We start from the raw sequence: 16,776 nt of genomic DNA, 5'->3' as shown, positions 1-16,776 counted from the left end.
CATCCAATAAAGTGGTGTAAGTAGAGAAAAGAAGGGGCCTTAATACTGATCTTTGAGGCATACCTGTTTTGAGGTCATGTGACTTTGATACATGTCATTGCCAAGACATACTGAATGAACGTCCTTTGAGGTAGGATGCAAACCTATTAAGACAGAAATTCAGCTTTCACAGAAATTCCAGACTCATATAATGTAGAGAGGAGAATGTCATGGTTTACAGTAGCAAAAGCTGCAGATAAGTCAAGTAAATGTAAAACTGATGACTGAAACATTGAGAGTAGCTAAGGCCACTGCTCATTCACAGACAAAGGAGCAGTTTTGGTACAGTGAACACTCTTGAAACCAGACAGCTTAGGGTCTAGTAGGTTTTTCTGATATAGGAAGTCAGAGACGTGCTTGAACACCAATTTCTCAAGAATCTTTGACAAGAAAGGAAGAAGGGAGACAGGTTCATAGTTCTTCACATCAGCTGAATTTAATGTTTCTTGGGCAAAGGCGTAACCCTTGCTTGTTTGAAAGATAAAGGAACTTCTGTGTAACATGCGTGACCCCGCCGACAGAATAGTAGGTCTGATGGATTGGAGAAGACTGGATACAATGGGATCCAGAGCACATATTGTTGGACGACTTCGCTGAAGAAGTAAAGAAACTTCTTCCTCATTAAGAGGAGAGAAAGAGTCCAATGATGCTGCATGTTTACACAAGGCAATGCTCGTTTTAAAGGCTCATCAAACTGGGCACTAACCCTAGCATCTTTTTCAATTAAACATTTTGCAAAGTCCTCTGCAGAGAGTGAAGTATGATGTCAGCGGTGAAATCACATCTGTGAAAGGAAACCATGGTCTTACAATATCTACCAAAACATATATTTTCATTTAGTTGCAACAGCAATGTATTTTTATTGCTGTTATTGTACACACAATACAGATGTTGTCACTACAAACGTAAATGTTGCATTATCTTCCTAAAGGGTTGTCCTTGGGTTTGACCTGTTTCCTAACCTAACAGATTCAATGTTTAGGTAGGTGAAGAGGTCACTGTTCTACATGTCAATCAGGTGTATACTGTCTCTCAAACAAGCAGTATTTTGGAATGATATAAACAGGTTAGTGAAAAATATTGATCAATTGCAGAAATGTATTAAAAAAAAAAGATATCACATTTTTCAATCTGATGGTTAGTTTTAAATCATTGTCTGACTTGATGTTACTTTCTTAGAGTTAGAATATGTTTTGAACAACTTGTTCAGAAAAAAGTCACAAACAAGTTTATTTACAGGGTTGGACAGGATGTCTGTATTTATTGACACTGCATATGTCAACATAGTCTGGAAAAGGATAACTAGTTACACCACCCGACTGTTCGAGGAACAATTGGTTTGGTGAATCAATAAGAAAATCCCAGATGAATTCTATTCAATCTTATCCAATCGTTCAGTTTGGTTCAGTCAAAATGTGTGACAGGTGAATCCCTAGTTGTATGAAATCTCATTGTAAAATGTTCATATATCATGTTTTATTCCCACATTTTTTAATAGGATTAGCCATAGCCAAGGTCCACTGTGGTCATTGGCTTTGATTTGGAGCGCCACAAAGTGGATCAATTTGTTTTTGCTCTTCTTATGAAAGGTCAGACATATAACTCTGGATATAGCTGTGAATGTCATGGCCAACATAGGTGGTGCTCCGGGCTTTGGTTCCAGCTCCTAAATCTGCCTCAGCCTAGGACTGGCTGGTTGTAAAAAGCTCATCACCATGGTGATGAAGGCCACAGTGCAGGGAATGAGAGGGAAGACAGGTGATGAGATGCATTTCAGGTGTCTGTTGTGTCCCTGACTGTCTCCGACTGACTGCATTTGTTTATTTGAACACTAACCACTTTTTAATCATAACACAATAAAGTATGGTGTCATTCTTATTGTGTATGTATGGTAATTTAAGTCAACATTATAAACTGACATCTAGGAAATCAATGTCTGATACCCAGTTCCTTACCTGTGTCTGGCAAATTTCTGAAAATTAATCCATTGCTATTTTAATCCATGAACTGGAAAGTATATTTGTCTTGTTTGCAAGGCATGTTGCTTCACCCTCCAGAGTAATGGCCAAAGTTCATTGGTCTCTGTTGTATGGACAAAAGATCATTCTGAACAGTGTGAAATTGAATAAATACAAAAGCATGATTTATTCTAAGACACATGTCTGAGATCCAGACAGGCAACTGCTCATTAATCTTTCACACCACATAACGGTACCATTTAGTTGCACGGTGATGAACACAGGGAAGAGGACAAGTGAAGACGCTCTGGAGAGACCTGTATGGAGAGTTGAACTGACTGAGAGATCTATTCAAACACAGTGCTGCTGGTAAGCCTGGAAGTTACAAATCCATTCACAAATTAACAGATTTGTCTGATTTTGTAAAAGTTTGTTTAGTGTCAAAACAAGGCTGTATTGTCTGTAACTGTAGCTGGCTTACTGTTAACATGTGTATGTTTTCATCTTCAGAGTCAGAGACAGTTATCAGCCCCCACCCCCAACGCTATTTAGGAACAGGAACCACAACAGAAAAGTTTAAGCAGCATTGGGCTGAGTGCAAGTTAATTGTTGAATGGTTGAAGATCTGTAATAAGGGCTATGTATCATCTTTGTCTTCATACTGCTTACCTTAACTGTCCTGTAAACTGTGTGCCAAGCTCTTCAAAAAGATACTCTAATTTGGTCCTCTTATTCCCACATGTTATTTTCCAGTGACAGTGCTGCAACTTTTTCCTACTATGATGAGTAATGTAATGCTTAATAACACACCTACTGTAGTTGTAGACCATCATTGTGCCCCCTAACTGTTGGCTCCCAGTGGTCTACTGATCTGTGCCAAGAATTATGTATTTGTTTGAACTACTACACCTTCATACTTGAGGTCACTTTAGGCCAACCAGAGAAATTGGTTTGCTTTTTGACAGCCCCCTACATTTGAACTGACTATAAGCACTAATTGTTGGTAAGGGAAGTTTGGTCATATTAAAGGAGAAGTTCGGTGTGAAATTGACCTTAGCTGTACTGAAAGATGTTGCCGAGTACTTACATGTGTCCAATAGGCACCTTCGCTCACCCCCTAGCATTCCGAATTACGCCGTTTTTAGCCAAGTAGCTGTGGGGGGCATAGCGTAGCCTATGCAGCTAAATCACTATTTTTACACAATTAAAAGGGTTCCAAAACCCTCAGAAGTCTACCAATGCAGTGTGGAGTTACTTGGAACCTTTTTAATGGTGTAAAAATAGCGATTTAGTTGCATAGGCTACGCTATGCCCCCACAGCTACTCGGCTAAAAACGGCGTAATTTGGAATGCTAGGGGGTGAGCGAAGGTGCCTATTGGACACATGTGAGTACTCGGCAACATCTTTCAGTACAGCTAAGGTCAATTTCACACCGAACTTCTCCTTTAAGTGCAGTGTTAGATAACCACCAACCATATCTTCACACCACATATAAAATTAGATTAAGGATAAAAAAAATCTTAATTCACAGGACCCAGAAAGTACAGTCCATCCAGTTTGAATGTTAGTTTGTTAGCCATGAATTTTCTGTACTGCTGCTACACAAATAATATGATACGCATACTCTCTCTCACACACACACACACACACACACACACACACACACACACACACACACACACACCATCTTATGAATATGGTGCTAATCTGCCTGAGTGATGTACTGCGTGTACTACTGTACTACTGTACGTCCCCTCTCACCCACTACGATCCTCTGTTAAGTATGTCTGCTGTGTCAACCATCCATTAATGCTAAGAGTCTTCCCCTCATTGGTGGAATGAGTTGCCTAGTGTTCTGCTTTCATGTAATAGTTTTGGGACTTTCAAGAAGTGTTTAAATACTCATCTGTTCACCTCGCACTTAATAGATTAATTTTCTTACAGAGTTATGTATTTATTCATATGTTTATTTAACATATATATTTAACGGGACAATGCACAGTATACCTGAACCAGATTGTAGCACAAAGGCTAATTTATGTCTGTAGTCCCTGGGTAGGAGTTAATGTTCTACAAGGAACAAATTAAAGGCTAACATCACAGACATACAGTACATTAAGTACAATTACAATTTACAGATTCCTAGGACTAAGAGTAACATGTGGACATTAAACTGTGAGATGGACAAAGAAGGAAAAAAATATAAATATGAAACACTAAAACATAAAAAACGGTGAGTAAAAAGGTTCACAGTGCTGGTTTGCTTTTTAACCATTTCTTAAAACTTACTTTAAAAGCAGTGAATGTAGTGCTTTGTCTAATGTTAACAGGAATACTATTCCATTGACAAAATATTTTTACTGAAAAGGCAGTTTGACCAAAGGTATAGCGTGTCTGAACAGACTTGAGCAGTCCCCCCTTGTTGATGCTCTCGTAGTCCTTGTGTTATTTTTGCATTGATTAACACATTTCTTAAGGGGTGGTGGTGCTGCTGCAAGATTATTAATTATTTTGAAAAATAAACAGGAATTTGAGAAAAAAACAAAACTGTCATTTCTGTCACAGTGATGTGCAAGGTAAGTGCAAGTTTTTTTTGTCCAATTTTTTAGTGCTTGCTTGTATACTTTATAGATCAGTGACATTGTAGTTGTATTTGTCTGAGACCAGGTTGTCAAACAATATAAAAGGTGGGCTAAAATCATAGAATTAAAATACAGTTTAGCTGCCTCTGTAGTCATCTGGTTTCTAATCAACTTAAAATTGAGAAGATTCCATTTGACTCTTCCATGGACTTTTTTAATGTGCTTTTTAAAAGTTAGGTTTGAGTCTAAGTATTTAAAATCATCCACTATTTGTAGTTGTTTCCCTTTAGCTATTATTTCAGGCTGCTGAGTAGTGTTTTTTCGTGGGGAGAAGTTACATGCAGAGTGTTTTTGTGATATTTAAGATTAAACAAGAGTAATCCAGCCAGTCCACTATTTGGTCCATTGCTCCGTGAGTTTGTAAGCAGCTTGTTGTTTTGTTTTAGCATGGACATGAATAACCATGTCATCAGCATACATTTGAATGTTCACACCAGGGCATACTGAAGGCAGATCATTGATATACACTGAACAAAAGTGGGCCATGATTAAACCTTGGGGCACCCCTATTGAACAGCTACTCTCTGAGGAGAGTGTACCATTAATTATGGTGCAGTGTTATGGTTTGTATGTTTATGGTTTTTATTCATATGAAAACTCATTAATTTCATTGTTGATATTGTTATTGTTTTTATTTGTTGTTATTACTATTACTGTTATGCTTAATATAGGTGTTTCTATTTTATTTGATTCAAATGTAGTGATAAAATGCCAAATACCATAACCATAACCATTATATCCTCAATTGTGTTCAAAGTGATTTTACCTGAGCATTTATCCCCAATTCTTACCAGTCATTGAAATAACATTTTCCTGGAAACATCCTCTCCACGAGCACACACTCACAAACACTGGGCATTTAGAGTCAGAAAGGGTAGAAGCAGCGGTCCAGCCTCACCCACTGCGGAAGCATTCAATTAAAGCCATTAGTGCAGTGTAGTGGAGCCCAGCACTCCATCTGACAGGGTCCTGCTACCCGAGCACTCTGCCCTCTGCCTCTCTCCTCTCCCTCTCTCTCTGTTTATGTTTCTCTCTTTCTCTTTCTCCAGTTTTGTCTTCTCTCTTTCTCTCAGTCTCTACTACACCCCTGGTTAAACGAGGAGATTGAGTTGACCGGACAGCATGGCCTGAGGAGCCTTGCCATAGATGCCCATGAGGCTAAGCTGGCCAAAGCATGCTCCTGTAGGCAGTCTTGGACACATCCAGGATAGCTGGCAGGACGGAAGCATGGGGAAAGTTACAAGGCAGGTTCCTTATTCGGTGTAGTAGACTGTGGGGTGGTAATGCAGACCATGATGGTGGATGGGGTCTGGTGAATGTAGAGTTGTAGCTCAGGCTACAACAGCTACTGTGTGCTCCATGTCAGGCAGGCATTCCATGGCACAAATAGCACTAACAGCTGCAACAGAAACCAATGACTGAATGGGTTTATCAACCCCTCCCCCCTTCCAAACACCTCCCCCTTCTTCTGGTGTACCCCCTCTCTCCTCCCACTGCTAAATGCTAAAATTAAACCTGAGAGAAGCCATGAGCCTTGAAAGAGGGATAGCTATTCAACAAGACACACATTGGACAGTCTTTCACCTGCGCAAACAAACAAACAAACAAACAAACAAACAAAGAAAAGCCAAGGCATTAGGTCTGATGTGCAACACATTATGTACAGATAAACACAAACACACACACACAAAAGGACCCAACATAATAACTTCCGGATAGCTTCTGGATCTCGATTTGCTGCCATAAACACAGGTTAAGCCTTCAGAGGAACCGAGTCAGGTCAGAAGGACATAAGATCATGTCTAGACATCCTGGCTCTTAAGGACTCCTCCCTCATTACAGTTGTGAAGATGAGCTGATTCATGTTTTAGAGTTATGTTCAGTGTGTCATACAATGGGTACAATTCAATGTGTACATTAGCAAGTACAATGGAAACAAATGTGTAAAAATGTTCCTGCAGAAATGCCCACATGTATCTATTATGACATGGGGGACTCAGCTCCCACCTTTGTCTAAACGAGAGCATGTGGGGGGAGGGGTCACAAAAGACATGGCTGAGATGAAGTGATAATGAATTCACATGAGTTTGGACAAAATGAAGAAACCTACATGTGAATTTATCCACAGTTGGCAGATTTCTGAAGTAATACAGTAACCTGTCAGACTAACATTTTACTTGGCCAACATAGGCCTATACAGATGATTAAGTGGCTTGTGGCTACCACTATGGGAAAGTAGCTCTTTTGATATTGGCTGATTGAAAGATTATGTCAAAATAGTAAAAATCTGCTTGTTCTGCTTGGGCACATAACACTTAAAAGGTCGTTGGCATAAAGCACACATTTGAAATCTTTGAGGCGTTTTTTTTTTTCTCTTTTTTTTTTAATGATGATTATTTAATATTAATTCAACAAATATTACTGCAGATAAATATGCAGAAAAGCCTGTGAATATATTGTTAGTGCCCCAGTGATAGTTGGGTATACATAATGATTTATTGATCAATTAACAATCAACAAAAATCAACAAAAGGAGAAAAACCATCTGTTTGGATGGGCGATGAAACTGGAAAAACTAATTTGGAGACGCGCGCTTTGGAACAAAGACACAGGATTGGGAGGTCGTCTTTTTGAGGAGGGACCTGCACAGCCCCCTTCTATAGCTTCTTCGAGCGCGACAGAACCTCTGTATGGCAAATTCTCAGCTCTCAGAACAGAGAAAAGGGCAGACGGTTGACATAAGCTGTGTTGTCAGCAACATTACGCACACAGCTGAACGCTGAAGGGGATTGTCGAGTTAAAGGAGAAAAGAAAGTTAAAGAGTGAAGACATTTTGACTGTTGAGGAATTTATTTAAACAAGTGCAGTTCTACTCCCTTTTCTGGTAAGATGTTCTCTTTAGGATACCTTCTCATGACTTCTGAACGAAAGACGCACAACACAGAGCTACTGCTGTTTTGAATCATGATCATGGTCTCATGGTTTTCATGGGAAGTTCCGTAATGCATATGTAAGGAATCAATTGAAGCCAGCATTGGGCTATATATCTAATTCCGTGCATGTTCCTGGGGTGAAAAGCCGCCCTCTATTATTGATGAGGAGGATATGGTCGCCATACCATGCTGAGTCTCAACACAATGTCTCTAATTATGGTAGACGCTCAGAACAAATATCACTTCCATGTGTACCACTGCTGCAACAAAACCTTGTCAGTAATCTCTCCGTTTCGTTTGTTTGAGAACCACAGAACATAGAAAACCTAGTAATTTGAGTGTCTTATTCTGTACGTCTACAACTGACTTCTCTACCCACTTCGACATATTACGCGTCTTCCGCGCAGCAACAGCAGTGAAGCACTGTGTTTGACGATGATTTTATCATGAGAATCAGTTGTCAACATATAATACACATCGTAGTATGATCGAGTGTTTTTCCTAACCGAAGTATCTACTTTCAATTGGTGTTCAACACGCCAGTGTTTGGAGGATTAGGATATGTCAGTTTATGTCTACAATGAATTAGAATGAAATTTGACACTTCACCACGTGGAGAGAGTTGAACAGAAAAGCCCTTCTCATAAACGTCAGCGTATTTTCCGAAATGCTTATGAATCTAATATTTTGGTAGGAAATACGCTAATAGTCATCCAATTATCTTTTATGTTATTATTATTATTATTATTATTATTATTATCAATGACAGCCAATACAGCATTCTTGATTGTCTTCCTCCATTATCTGTGTACTGGCAAAGCCACAGAACTGTAATTACTAGTAGCCTTCACTCTGTGAACATGGATCATTAAAGAATCAAAGCAGCTGGATTATCTCTGTCCATACAGTGAGTGAGGCAACAAGTGGTCCATGGTCCAGACTGTAAAAGCTGCTCCAGGCATTGTCAGTTATAAAGTGTTTATAGCTCTAGTCTATAGTTAGTGTGAGTATAGTGCCCCCTTGGCTTATCTATTTCAACAAGGAAAAATGGTTCAGAAAGCCACTTGTCAAGTGAATTATCAAATAAGCTTGTCAATATTCCATGGTCAGATCAGGTTATATTGACAGTGCAAATGTTGATCTGCATGAAGACCTAATTGATTCAACTGAGCCAGGGGTGTAATGGTACACAAAAATCACGATTCGGTATGTACCTCGGTGTTGAAGTTATGGTTCGGTTAATTTTCGGTACAGAGTATTCACTGACAATATCGTTGATGCTCAACACAGATAAGCAAGAATAGTATTTTGAAAAGGTTATATAACTTAACTGATAACTGGTCCACCACTAATATGTTTGTGTGGGAACTCTTAATTTGAATCATGGTAGGCTATGCACACAAAAATGCCTACTGTTGATTACTGTTTAAGACTGCATTCGGTACACATCTGTATTGAACCTAATGTCCTGTACCTAAATGGTACGGTACGAATATGTGTACCTTTACACCCATAGTCTAAGCACAAAGGTTTCTCCTTTCCCCCCCAAAGATGGAAAGCTCTATGGTGACATGGAATTACTTCAACAGAACTATTTTGAGATGCTTAAGAAAATATGTTGACAAGCTCTGTTTACAGATAACATGGTAACCGTAACAGGGCAGTTTAACCGTGTATGAAATATTCCAGTAATGTATAGGAAGACTCTTTAAAAAGTATATCTACAAAGAAGCAGAGGGTGCTCTCTTAAGAAAAGTTTTGTGTGTAAATTTGTTTAGGTCAGTATTACCCATCAAAGACTTTGCTCTGAGCAAACATGCAGAATTCAGTGACGTGTGGCTGAAGACCTGGGAAGGGTGAAAAACAAGGTAGTGGATTGGTCAGTTTGGTCCTTTAGGAGGATTTCATCACTGGCCACTGATAGTGTTCTCCTCAGCCTTGCGTGGTGAGAAAGGTCCAGATGAGACCTCTTTTTCAGCTGAAATAGAGTATTACTAGCCTGGCTTCCTGGGTCCTGTGGTAATCCAATTTATATTCCTCTCCTCATTTTCATTTATATTCAGTCTGATTGGTGCCATGTATTTTGTATAAGCTGCCAGTGTTTCACTATTTAACACATCTTTCTCTTAGACTCTTTATTAGAGGAGCATCCTAATGTGCTGAGCACAACATCAGATAGAGCTGACATTAAGATAATGTTTCTCAGACATGTCAGATGCTGTTACGTATGACAGTATTTCAGAGGTATTTGTTTTTATATGGGTTTGGATGAAGACATCATCTTCAATACTGTGTAATTAAGGTGATCATTTTGGAGATAAGTCTATCACAATGTATATTAGATTAGAAACTGCCTATTTCTGTTGACATTTTTTTAAAAACTAGAACTATTTTTGCTCAGTATATAAGATTACCAGTATATGTGATGGGCGTCAATAAATCTATCCAGCACAAAAGCTCAGTAATTAGCCCAAGCCGCCTCTATTATTCTGTGAATGCAAGTTATTTCCATGCTCCCCTCAGAACATGGCCAGCTGCCAACGGACTATTTCATTGTGCTGCATGGATGTAGCTCTCGGGGTGGGGTGGGGTGGGAGTTGGTGTTGGCAGGTGGAGCCACACTGTCCTTCGGGGTCATGCATGTCCTGTGAGCCTGTCAGACACTCAGGTGGGTGGTGGTGGTGCTGATGGGTCCGTCCATGTCCGTCCTGGCAGATGAAGTGCACTGGAGAGGGGGCAGCCTGATTACGAGGTGTCCAGCCAGGCATGAAAACACATGGTTGCCAGGGCTATCGCCAAGCACCAAAGCTGTGGGAACTGGAAGGTGTGAAAACCTATCATGGTGTTTTTTTTTTTTTTTGGGGGGGGGTAGTCTGGCCTCCTACCGGCTGTTGAGAATGTAGGGGAGAGCAACCTGATACCCCCCCCCCCCTTCCCAATATTCCCCTTCACCTCAGGTGACCACTCCCTACTCTCACCTTGCCATCCATGAGAAAGGGCAAGTGGCCCCCCGTTCTGCAGTCGCTATGAAGCACCCTGGCATTTGCACACTGTTGAATGATGCCAATTGATTTGTGTAGTAAAATCACTCCAGGATGTCCTTTGTGCTTTTGTAAGGGTGAGGGGGTGGTGTGAATGTGAAAAAGTGTCTACGCTGGTGTAACCTTTCGCTGTTCCCTCTCACGTGTTGGACACAGCTGGGGGGAAGATGTTGCTAAACCACACTTGATATTTCTGGACGCATTTCTTGGCAAGTTCAGGATGTGTCTTTGGCAGGGCTACCTTCTGGAGGAAAGTCCTAGTGGTAAGATCAGTATGTTACACTTGTGCCGTTAATGTTGATGCATCCAATGTTAGCTGATCTCCAATCATTGGGTTACTTCAGCCTCAGGATAGGGTCCACTGATTTGGAAGAGAATGACAACTACTAATCTAATTCTCTATCTTTATCTGAGGGAATATGATTTCTCCCTGACCTCATGTGCTACTTGTGGTTTGTTCTAATTGAAGTGCATGTGTAACTGGAGTTGAACAGCTGCCGTGCGGTCAAAAACAGTCAATTGAGGAACCACATCATTGACTGTGGTTGACCCATCCCATAACACACCACAATTCAAAAACTGTAGTGAGGTATCTTTGGTATTTTAAGTGATTATTCTCAGTCAACTTCAGAGTTAAAGTGCGGGTCAGTCTGGCAACCACAGCAAGTAAGATTAAAGTTTATGACATCAAGTGGATTGTTGTGGACTAGACAATGACATCAAGTGGATTGTTGTGGATCTTTGGTCTCATGGTATTTGGCCATTAGTGGATGGAGTAGGAGATGGAGACAAATTAACAAGCGTTATTTATTTTTGCGGAGAGAATGTACAGGACTGAGCGGCCGTTATGTTTTGTACCACTTTGCAGTACATCTAGTTGTCTATTATTTAGCTAGCATGCAGCAGCCAGAAAAGTTGTGGGTTCAATACTGGCCCTTGCCCTTAAGCTACTTAACCCCGCATTGCCATGGGGACAGTGGCCCTTTTAATATAATTGACATATAAAAGTGTCTGCTAAATAAATACCGGTAAAAGTAAATGTAAGTCAAATTCCATTCAAGCCCCAATGTAAAATTTCTCTGCGTTGCTTTGTATTGGGTGTTTCACTGTAGAAGGGTGTGTCACCAGCCCTGCCTACCTCAATAACATTACGTAGCTCGGTTGCTCCAGTCTTTCTCTTAGATTCAGTGAACTCAATGATGAGCTGTTTAATCTATTTGGGACATGATGTTGACAAATTTAGCCAACTGCAATGTTCTAGACAGGGAAGAGCTTGGGCAATGTTTGTGAAACCCCTCTGTACCAGCGTGCTCCCAATATTTGCCCAATACTGCTGAGTAATCATGACTGTCTTGTCAGGGGAGGTTTGGCCAGTCATTCACCAATTTTAAAGATCAGTACAAATTTGGGCAAGCCTGGTCAGTTTGGCCTATTTAGTTTGAATGTGTACCCACAGATGAGACACTGCACAATCTGACCCCCATTTTATAAAAGAAGCCAACTGCTGGTACAAACACCGGCCTCTTTGGTAAACAGTTGGACAGTGTTATTACATTTATTGGAAGATTGTTTTGGTAGCAATTTCTTTATCTATATAATAATCATACACATGGTGATACTTCCATTTGAAAATTATTGGTGAATGTTAACTTCAGATTGTACAATGACAAGAAACACTATGAAAATATAACTGCAAGCAGCAATGTGGGGGCCTAGCAGTACTAGCAGGAATGGCATTGCCATGGCATGGGCAAGCACTCACAGCAACTTTGATGGCAATTGGATAAAGAATGGTTGAGATATAAGCTCATTTATTTCATTACAGCGCCCCTAGAGGCCAAATTATGTCAATTTCCGTGCACGTTCTGACAATCAAGTACCGAGTCACTGTACCAAGTTTGTCAGAAAGTGAGCTCGTATCTCAGCAACACTTTGATGTACTAAAGCCAAACTTGGTACAGTGACTCGGTACTTGATTGTACCGATTGTACTCGGTTCAGTGGTACTTGGTACAGTGACTCGGTATTTGATTGTACCAGTAGGCCACGGCTGCCCCCAAGCCTTGCTGAGATAAGAGTTCACTTCCTATTTGGCAGCTTTATCGCCATATTTGATTGGCTGTCACAGGCAAATAAACTTGAAATTGAAAAATCTGACAAGTATCGTTTGTGCGGCTTGGTCTGAAAGTCATATCCGCCAAGTTTCATGAAATCGGATGAAATTTGTGACCTCTGAAACTTTTGTAGAGTTTGGATCAAATCCAATATGGCGGAGGTCCAATATGGCAGGAAGTGACGCAATAGGGGTCGATGAACTCAGGATGGTCCAGTTAAGGATCACATGCATGAACGCGTGTCCAACATTGAACTGGTGGTGGCACTAGAGCGTCCAATGTATATGTATAAATATTGCTGTGAGTGATTGGGACCTGTCCTCTTCGAGCGCCGCTGTAGCAAGGCAGCTCACTGCTCCGGGTTAGTGTGTGCTTCACCTCACTGTGTGTTAACTGTGTGCTCTGTGTGTTCACTAATTCACGGATAGGATGAATGCAGAGAGCAAATTTCTTGTATAAGCAAGTATACTTGGCTGAGAAACCTAATTTACATTTTAAGGTGCTGTCAAATAATAAAAATAACAAAACAGTGAAATAGCATAACTGCAAGGCAATAAAAGAGGACAAAATCCAGTAGATACTGTACACTATTACAATGATGATGGAAGGCTTGAATATGAGTTGTTTTTAGTTTTGCATTATGCTACCTTGTCCAATGTGAGGCCATTCCAACAGTCTGGAGGTGGGAATTAGAGGTCTGAAGAAGAACCTATGGGCATCTGCCACTGGAAAATAAAATGAAAACAAAGTCTTGAAACTTTCTAGACAGCTTTCCCTTTTTGCTGAGTCATGAAGCATGGTCAAGTGTAGGCCTAACCCTTTTAGACCTTGTCAAATCTCCTCTTGGGCCTAACTGATGGAGAGAAAGAGCTTCTCTGTCATGCCTGGGACCACCAGGAGGCAGTGGAAGCAGAAGAATTGTAATGAGAACTGCCCGCTGTCATTCATTATTGATGTTCTGGCACGCTAGTATTCAGTTCACTTTGAAGCCACATTAATCTCGACTGCTCCTTGTGAACAAGTCTAGTGCCCACTGGTCTCAGAGTGTGGCAACCCAGACGGAGGTCTCTGTGTAAAGCTCTTACAAAAATGAAATGTTTGCCGCAGATTTGCAGCAAATTTGTGGTTGATTTGTGGAAAACAAATACATTCACTAGAATGTTTGCCAATGTTGTCCGCTAGAGGTAAACTTCAAGCAAAGTTCTGGCAACAACGAGAAGTTTGCCACTAGTGGCAAATGTGTTCGCCAGTGATTTGCCACCACACTTAGCCAATAATGGCAAACTTCCAGTGAACTTCTGGTGACAAACCTAATTGGCATATGACATTGCTGCAACATTGTCAAAAGTTAACCACCACTGTTTGCCAGAAACCTAATTTGCATGTGTAAATATCACTGTTCTCCAGAAACCTGAAATTTCTGTAAATACTTATATACTAAAGATATATACTGTTTGTTAGGAATAGCAAGAGTTTCATTTGTTTTACATGGATTAACAGTTGAGTTTAACCATTAAACTAGAGGTAGTACTATCGGTAACACTTTACTTGACAGTATTGACATAAGAGTGACATGACACTGACATTAACACATGACACTGTCATGATGACACATGAACCTTAACCCTAATCCTAACCTCTAACCCTACTCCTAACCCTAACCATAAACCTAACCCTAACCCTAATCCTAACCCTAACTTGTTATGACAAAAAGCGAATGCCACTTAATAACAGAAGTGTTATGTCATAAACATTTATGACTTGTTTATGACACGTTCATGACAGTGTCATGTCACTCTTATGTCGATACTGTCATGTAAAGTGTAACTGTACTATCAAATGCCTTGTCATGGAATTGATTTTTCAGGCGTGATACTATATGAACATATTCCGGTGCCTACTCTCGACTACTGGGATGGTTAACACCATTTTTGTTTGTGGTTGATTTCGATGCAGTTTACTTGCAAATAGTTATGGGCAGCCATTCACTTTTATCCTAGAGTCATGTTTCCCTCAGAGATGAGCAGCGCTCTGAGGTGAAGACCAGCTTCAGATTGGACACATTGACTAAAGCTTCTTGTTCAGGCATCATGAGGTCCTAGTTTGATGTGATCGAGAATTACTGTCCACTTATGAGAAATCACTATGAAATTCCAAATCCCAAAGTTAGCAAATAATTTCCATGTTATATGTACGGTTCCTACGGTCATGGAAAACCTGGAAAAGTCATGGGGCCCTAATTTAAATGGTGGGCAAAGGGCAAAGTCTGTCAACAACCAAAGGTTTTACAACTGAACTAGTTGTCACGTGGCATGTGGGAGCGTTGAGCTGATCAATGTTTGCGCTTCAATTCTTGCCCATGGTGTTAAATTAGCCAATTGATTTTACTTAGTTATTAAATTAACATTAGTCAGACATAAAACTTTTCACTTTGCCCATCTTTCAAATTACGGCTCACAGAATTATAAAATCCCATTTTCCAGGCCTGGGGAAATCAAGGAATTCAGTAAACTCATTCAAAGTTTTGGAAAACTCATGAAATGTCATTTTTTGTCATACCAGGGATGTAGTTAGAAGATAGCATACATCATGTCAGAACATTTGAGCGCTTCCTTCATATAGAATGGAGGGGAAGAAAGCACATGTTATCCAATCTCGTTGTGTAAGTTACTTGGAAAGTAACCTAAGTCACCTGTGACATAAAGTCAGCAATTTTGGTCTTGAAAAGTTTATCGAAAAGTAATGGATTTTAGACAAAATGGGCGGCAACACTATACATGTAAGGCTGCTTGCATGTTATTGACATGCAACCACCCCCCCCCCCCCCCCCTCTCCTCCAGTGACCCTGGCTTGACCGTTTCTCTTACCAGTGGAGTTGACTCTCTGCCATTGATAGAGCTGGGCATAGTTGCTGAGTTAAGTAAGGGCTATATTTATATTCATAAACAAAAATAAATACCAGCTAATCCACATTATGCATGGCTGCCACTGCTGCTCAACAGCATAAGATTTGGGCTTTGGCAGTGGGAGACATCTTTAAGAGGGGTTCCACAACACATTAGAGATCAAACTAGAGGTTTTCAGTCAGGTATAATGGCTGCCAAATATGTTTTCCATTGTTATGCGGTGGCGGTGTATGATATAGGTGAAACCTAGCCTAGAAATCTAGACGCACCCTAGCGGCAGCAAATTACATTTGCTTCCAGGGCTAGTCTAGCAACTCTTCGTTGGCTTGTGAGCTCGAAAAATTAAACTTCTATCAGGCCAATCAAATCGTGTAGAGTCGTTAGGGTCGTTAGAGTCGGGCTTAACATAATGATTGATGGCAGAGTTGCAACGGTTTGGCTTGAATTCCCTGCTACTTAAAAACAAAGAAGATGGATGTCGCTGTTGGCCAACAGTGTGACACGAGTTAAGCTTGTTTTAAGTTGTTGGCAAAAGTTTGAACTAGCCAACTAGCTCCGCTCGTGGGAAAACACATAAGACTCAGCACTGTCCTATTGTGTGCAGAGGGAATTTGAAAGACAACCGATTATCCCGCCCCTCGGACTGAGCACTGCGAACGGTGAGTGCCCAGACCCTACATTTTAATGTGGGTCTGGCTCGTCAGGCTAGGTGATACCAGCAGTCCTAGGGTAGTTGATTTGTGGCTTTAATCTGAATAAGGCAAATGGGAAAGTATTTTAGGTCAAACGTAATTTCTGTTAATCTTAACATTGATTTGAGAAGTTATTCTTGCATTGACCATTTTCACCCCAGACATTTTTACATGAGAAGAATGCATTTTTGTCCTTTAATAGTATTTCAAAGCGCAGAAACATGCCAGCATGAGTGAGGGTGAAAGGAGAAAAGATTGTGAGGAACAGTAAGCAATGGTGACATGTTCTCAGTTTGCGGTACTTAAGACACTTCTTCTTGCTCTGTTTCTCTCAGATTCTTTAATCCAATATGTCATCCATACGATCACCCTAGACAATTATATGGTACCTACTGTAAATAGTTTTTTACTAGTGTTGCATCGGTGTTAACCGACGTGTGATTAGTCACAT

The 16,776-nt window shown here is 40.4% G+C and overlaps 1 protein-coding gene across 3 annotated transcripts in view; it reads left to right on the top strand.

The window, feature by feature from the left end:
* The first annotated feature begins 7,366 nt into the window (after positions 1-7,366).
* slc38a3b (solute carrier family 38 member 3b) overlaps positions 7,367-16,776 on the top strand; it is a 29,860-nt gene continuing 20,450 nt past the window's right edge. For 2 of the 3 annotated variants that reach the window (XM_076268068.1, XM_076268066.1), the window contains exon 1: positions 7,367-7,524. The gene's annotated coding sequence lies outside the window, so the exon portion shown is untranslated. Of the gene's footprint in view, positions 7,525-9,539; positions 9,593-16,776 lie in introns of those variants that run through there. The other variant, XM_076268067.1, reaches the window with a different exon arrangement.

The sequence above is a fragment of the Alosa pseudoharengus genome, unplaced genomic scaffold, assembly GCF_046254945.1.
Source record: "Alosa pseudoharengus isolate Yale_2024_CS ecotype anadromous, Long Island Sound unplaced genomic scaffold, YU_APseudo_1.1 YU_APseudo_1.1_scf_5, whole genome shotgun sequence".
In the NCBI taxonomy this organism is placed as follows: domain Eukaryota; kingdom Metazoa; phylum Chordata; class Actinopteri; order Clupeiformes; family Clupeidae; genus Alosa; species Alosa pseudoharengus.
The sequence above is the reverse complement of the archived record's forward strand: the minus strand, read 5'-3'. Positions and strand labels throughout refer to the sequence as shown.